The following is a 7,054-nucleotide window of genomic DNA, read 5'->3' on the forward strand; positions in this document are numbered from 1 at the left end:
TAAACAACTTATTGACACGGTTGCCAGTAAGTAACTGTTTTTCTACAGTTTGTTGCCGTAAATTAATTACAGTTTATTGCTGTTAAATTACATTTCATGCTGTTTTTTTTTTCTTCTTACATCTTTAACCCTTTAAACCCCACAACAAAATCCTCAGTTTTAAATGAACACTTATAATGTGTGCACACTACAGAGTGTTAGAGTAACACTGAATCAGTGCTGAAGTTAATGAGATAATTCTGTGATTAATTAAGTGATGATTGTGCATTAGTGATGAACAGATGCTGTTAACAAGCAGAATCACTGAATGAAAGAGAAACACAAGAACTACAACTGACTTCAGCCACATCCTTAGATGAAATCAACTGAAATAAAGACATTAAACCTCTCAAGATCTGATTAAACAGCTCCTAAATCAGGATTACTTCACAAATTACTAACCAGACTGATGCTATTTCTGTCAGACGTTCACAGAAATGCAAGTTGTTGTTGGTTTTTTTAACTACCATGATGGCGATCAGTGTTAGCTTTAGTTGGGCTCTTGAACCTTGACTTCTTAACATCAGCTTGTCTTTGGCTGTTGTAAACATGTGTTTTAAAGCACAGTTGTTATGGCAAAAAGAACCAAAGCAAAATCTGTAATATTGTTAGTTGTGTTTTGTTAATCATCAAGCATTATATTTTTTTTTCTCCAGTGTCTCTTCTGTTATCAAAGTGATGATGTAATAACAGCCTGCTCATTCTTTTGCTCTAGCTTACGTACGATTGTTAAAAACATTACTGACAATTAAAAAAAAAAAAAAGCTCTAAACTGCTATGAAACACACACCTCAAGAATCAGCGTATGAATCTCAACAGTGGTGACTATCAACCAAAATAAATAAACAGATCAACTCTGAACATCACAAAACATGCTAATATAACTCAACACAAAAACAAAAGCAATTATAAAATAAAATATAAAGAATTAGAGAAAATGAGAGGACAATTCAGTGGCATAATTTATTCAAGTTGCAATGCATGCTGGGAGTCATGGGTGAGTTTTGTACAGTGCTGGTACCCAGCATGCATTGCAGCATGAAGATTTTGACTCACCATTGTTGAGATTCATATGCTGATTCTTGATGTCTGTAAGGGTCTTAATTATGCTGTAGTACTGAAGGCTTTGTGTATAAGATGTTTTAAAACATTTTCATAGTCGATTGTTTTGTCGTATCATAGCACATATTAGAACATGAAACTAATAATAAAAAAGCCACAACACTTCATTAAAGACGGAATAAGGTCAGAGAAGCAGGCAGCTTCATGATGATTACAACACAAACACATTTACTTACATTTTTTTTTTTTTGGTTTTGTTGTTATAACATATGCTTCTTAATAACACAATTATAACAACCAAAAAAAAAAATCTAAAATTAAAAAGTCAAGGGTCAAGAGCCCAACTAAAGCAAACGCTGATCGCCATAATGGTGAGGTCACACAAAACATTTTCAATAAAGCATCTAAATGTCTATTAATTCTCAAGTAATTGTATAGATATGTGGCAGAAATAAAGTCAAACTGTGATGCTGTTTGTGGAGTTGTTTAATCATCCTCTGCTGTTTTATTTCAGTTGATTTCATATAAGGCTGTGGCTGAAGTCAGATGTAGTTTCATTTCTCTCTTTTCTCCAGTGATGCTGCTTGTTCACAGCAGCTGTTCATCATTGGCTGAATTCACTCATTAGTGTTCATTCTCTCTGTCAGGTGGACTGTATTAGTAAACTCATGTAGGGAATAGTGAATGAGGGTGTAGGGTGTGATTTGAAACAGCCTCTGAGTGTCGACTCTGAGCGCTGTTACTTCACAGGACTGCAGAAGGATACTTTCTCGAAAACAACAAATATTACCCAGAATTCATTATTTTTTTTAACGGAATGTTACTGTTGTAATGAAAAAACAGGATGTTACTGTCAGAATATGGCCGTTTTTTTACAGCAATTTTTTACAGTGTAGAGTGTGTCCACGATTGTGTGTGGGTTCATGCACATGCTGGATCAGATCAAAAGTGTTTAAAACAGTAATAATTTATTTTGCAGTTTTGATTTCTGCATTATCTATGTGAATATTACAATCCCCTGCAATAGTAAAACAGTCAAACTCTGAGGAAATCATTGATAACAGTTCTGTGAACTCTTCAACAAAGGCTGGAGAGTATTTTGGAGGCCTGTAAATAATGATAAACAGAATGCGTGGAGCACCTTTCAGCACAATACCTAGATATTCAAAGGACAAATACTGACCAAATGACACTTGCTTGCATTGATAAACATCTTTAAATAGAGCAGCTACACCTCCACCTCTCCTAACAGTCCTGCAGACACTTGTAAAGTTAAAGTTAGGAGGAGCTGTTTCATTGAGGACTGTTGCACTGTGTTGTGTCAGGAAACAGTATGAAGCCAGGCCACGTACAGCAGTTGAACGATCACATAACACTCCTTTAATAATCCTTCTTAACACACATCCATTTCGTTTTTCTTCCTCGTTCCCCTTCCCTTCACTCTCCACTCTACTATCCCCCTCTTGTGGTCTTATTACGCATAACATTGAATCACAGGACACCACACACTGCAGCTGTCTTCAAGCCATGTTTCATTTAGAAACATAAAATCCAGGTTGTTTGTGGTTATAAAATCATTGATCAGAAATGATTTATTTTTTAGTGAGCGAATGTTTAAAAATGCTAACTTGATGGAATTACATTTTGTCTCTACAGCAATCTTAGATTGACGCATTACAGGCCGCAGATTAGATGGGTCAGCCATACGGCTTGAGAAGGCCTCAGACTTTCTATCATGTGATAAAACAGAGATATAGAAAGCTACAGGCACACTGGATTCCCGCTTGCTCTGAAATTAATTTTTAAGTGATTATCATTTGTATTATTATTCTGTTTAAGTTTGAAACAGACCATTATTCTAAAGTGTTACCCAAGCTTCTTTAACGATAGAAACGACTTCACTTTGAAGAGAAGCTGGATGTAATAAAAACAGGGCTTAACAACGGTATCTGCTTATCAAATTTGAGGTTATTGTCAAAGCAAACACCCAAGTTTCTGACACAAGTGGTACTGTATGGTGACAGAGCTGTAGTTTCGAAGTTGTAAGGCTGAAAATAATCAAAGACTTCTGCTTTCCTGTCCCAAACCTATCTTGAGTAACAAAAGGGCCATTTGGCATTCCTGAAGGCACAGAAGTGCTGATATCGATCAAGGCCTGTAGGCCAACATGTGTATACATTGGGGGTCTACTAATTGTCACACCTTTTGCCCAGTGGGTGAAGCTGCAATCTGCTGATTGGTCAGTTTGAATGTCTCACATTTGTGTTGTAGTCACATGGTCAAGCAAGGGATAAAAGAAGATTGCAACTGTCGCTCTGTCCTCTTTTCTCTGTTGGCTCTTTTTGGGGCTTTGCCAAAAAAAGGGTACAAATTAACTGGTTATGTTTACCATCCTTCATCTATTTTGTAACCAATTCAAGTGTATCCATAACAAAATACTGTTATTAAACCATTTCAATTATAAATTATGTGCTAACTAGTCTTGATTCAAGGTTAATATTGAAGTGCTACCTATTGCAATACAATATAGTCACTTAATGGCAACGCTCTCCCACATATTTAGCTATTCTAACTGCGCTTATTTCCATCGTTGGTAAAGTGGCAGTGGGTGGTAAAAGACAAGAAATGTACAGTGTTATACCATCATGCTGACAATGTTTCTTTAGTCATTCGGCAGTCCTACAGCCTGAACCACTGTAGGGAAACCACCCTTACAAAATCATGTACACTTTGATCATTGCGACCAAACACAATGAATTCAGTTTTACTCACATTGAGGCATACAAATTTGTTGCAAGCCAAAGTTTCAGTTCCTCCAGGCAATCCAAAATGGGCTTAATGGCATGCTTATTACCCCGCTTCAAGGGGATGCAAATTTGGGTGTCATCTGCATACAGATGGAAAGAGACCCCATGCTTGTTAAAAAATAAACCCTAAAGGAAGCATATAAAGTGAAAACAATACTGGACCAAGAATCGATCCTTGAGGTACACCAGATCTTAAATGCATCTCAGAGGAGGAATGATGCCCAATGTTGACGACACATCTCCTATTAGTAAGATATGACCTAAACCACTGTAATACTGTGCCCCGTAAACCAACACATGCCTCAAGACGAGATATAAGGATATCCAACCCTTAAAATGATCCGGGATGACCAAACACCTGAGAAGAGATGATGGCAACCCCTCAGAGGACCACGGAGGATGCCAACCCTCAGACAACACACACAATTACCAAGTTAAGTCTGTCATAACTTAAATATATTGGGTTTCTTCTTCACATATGTATGTGTATATATGTGTGCATATGGGTATGCATGTATGTATATATGTATATATATGTGTATGTGTATAGTAGAAACTTAATTTCCTGTAAAGCTGCTTTGCAACGATTGTATCGTAAAAAGCGCTATACAAATAAACTTGAATTGAATTGAATTGAATATCATGGTTGACCAGATCAAAGGTCTAGCAAAACCAGAGCCGTAAACTGGCCAGAATCCGTAGTCAACGTGACGTCATTTAGAACTCTTCAGAGGGCAGACTCCGTGCTGTGGCAGGTTTTAAAACCTAAAATAAATAGAATTGTGAGACAAATAAGATTGAAGTTGATTTGAGACAATTTTCTAACATTTTTGATAAAAAAAGGCAAATTTGAAATCGGACGGAAATTAGCCAGCAATGTTGAGTCCAAATTTTTTTTTTTTTGAGATGTGGTCACACCAGTGGCGCTAGGGCTATAGCCCCATCACAAACTTGCTTAGATTAATGCTTAGGCTAATGCTGCTGTAATCCACAACTACCCCGTTTTTTGGTGTGCTAGCTATGGTATGATTGATCAATTTTTATCCAGGACCAGATATCAGAAGATTAGGTCGATTCACTGGAGTGTATTGGATTGATAACAGAAATTAATGAAAAAATGAATTCAGACGCAAAGGTAAATGTAAATAAAAAGAGGTAGTTCAGTTCAGTTCACAAGAGATACTGAAATTCAAATTAGAAATATAGATTTCAGAATCAGTATTACATACACTTCAAGTCAAGAATTCAGATTTCAGACATGGAATGTCAAATTCAGCTTCACAATTCACCAGTTTGTATCCACAGAGAGAGAAACTATTTCAAATTTCAAAGCTCAATGTCCAAATTTCAGTTTGTTCAGTTCCAGTTCAAGATGAAAAATGTAAAGCTCAGTCCAGAGAAAAGTCCAAAGAGGAGAAAAAAAACCCCGGCCTTGATAACACACAAAGCCAAAAAAAAAAAAAAAAATTAATTAATTAATTGCTCAATAAACATGTTCAAATGAAATAGATGGTCTTTTTTATTACTCATTTCTGCATACATGTAACATGCTAGTCGACCACGTTTGCTCTCAATACATTGCCGTCTATGAACATAACTAGCATCACATGTAATATATTTCTTAATGAAGAAAAGAGCTAATTCAACCAATATAAATTGACCACATTATTTACACCGTTGCTATGAAAATACACACTAGATAATCATTTTCAAATGCATCTCTTACACATTACATTTCAAATAGCTACAAACATATTTCAAAACCAGTTAACACCTATTAATAACGAATATTTTACTCGCCAAGGAAAAAAAAAAAGTTAGTTATTTAGCTAATTAAAAATTAATTGCACTATTGAGTGCAGACTCAATAGTGGAAAATAAAATATTTGTCTTATGGCTGTTTTGTGTGATTAACTCTGAGAGGTATCTCTGCAGGCGGCAGACAGAGAGTCCCGTAAGATTTCATCTTCTACAAGTCCGTCTGAGGAACGGGTGGTACCATTATGCCTAGGTATTGGATTATGTTTATGTTTTTTTCTTCTTAATGGTGTGTGTAAATATATGTATATATATACAGGGCTTGAATTGAGGGGGGATGCGGAACTTTTGAACACAACAGAAGGTAGGGCCGGGACAACAAACGATTCTGATGTTTGTGGATTCTGAGCTTGGTTTTGAACAGCAGGTGGCGCTGTATGCTCCAGCCGTACTCTGCTCGTTTCCAAATCCTTGCACACACTTGAGCCTAAAATAATCCTTCATAAAATTCAAAAAGTTTGAGGGAATCACAAGTGTGTTAATCTGGCGTCATAAAAGCATTCTGAGCCGAGGTGAGATTACAGGCCTCTTCTTCATCAGTGTTTGAGTGTGCAGAGCACCATCTGATGTTAAAACCTAAGCTCAGAATCAACTCAGAGAGAATCACGATCTCAGAATCCATCCACGAATCCATTCTGCAATGATTTATCGTCCCAGCCTAACAGAAGGTGTGATTTTTCCTTGATTAGAATTTAAAGACATTCCCCTGACATCTGCTGTACGTGTGACTGTGAGGGACTGAGAGACGATAAGAGAGCTGATATTATCGAAATAAACAAGAACAAGTCATTCACTGCGCGATGAAGCCCATTAGAATGCAGTTAGAATGCCCTTATAATTCCAGCAATGAACCAAAACATACCCATCTAAGTTTTTGTTTTTATATTCATTGCACAATGTCCTTTTCTGAATATCAGCACATGTGCGTGAGCATAAATATGCCAATAATTTTATACAACAGTGAAGAAGAGCAACACGGTGTTTCTTCCTTGAAAGAATCTGTTTTCGAACGAATCAAGTGAGCCAGTGATTCAACGGTCCATGAACGAAACGTTTGATTTCAATGAATCATTTATTAAAACAGGGACTTGCTGCCACCGACTGCTGTTTTGATTCTCATCGTTATTTATCCAGGACAGGCCTAAACCAGCACAAACACACATGCAGCTAAATACTGACTCATCAGCAGTACTGACCAAAACTCCTCCATTTCAGGTCCCAGGAGCTTATAAATAAAGAATAAAAAAAAATAAAAAAAAAACCCTGCTAAAAAAAACAAAAACAATAGAAACCGTCACCGAAATGCCAATGGTTTCCATTAAAATACC

Source organism: Onychostoma macrolepis, chromosome 01 (assembly GCF_012432095.1).
Source record: "Onychostoma macrolepis isolate SWU-2019 chromosome 01, ASM1243209v1, whole genome shotgun sequence".
NCBI lineage: Eukaryota > Metazoa > Chordata > Actinopteri > Cypriniformes > Cyprinidae > Onychostoma > Onychostoma macrolepis.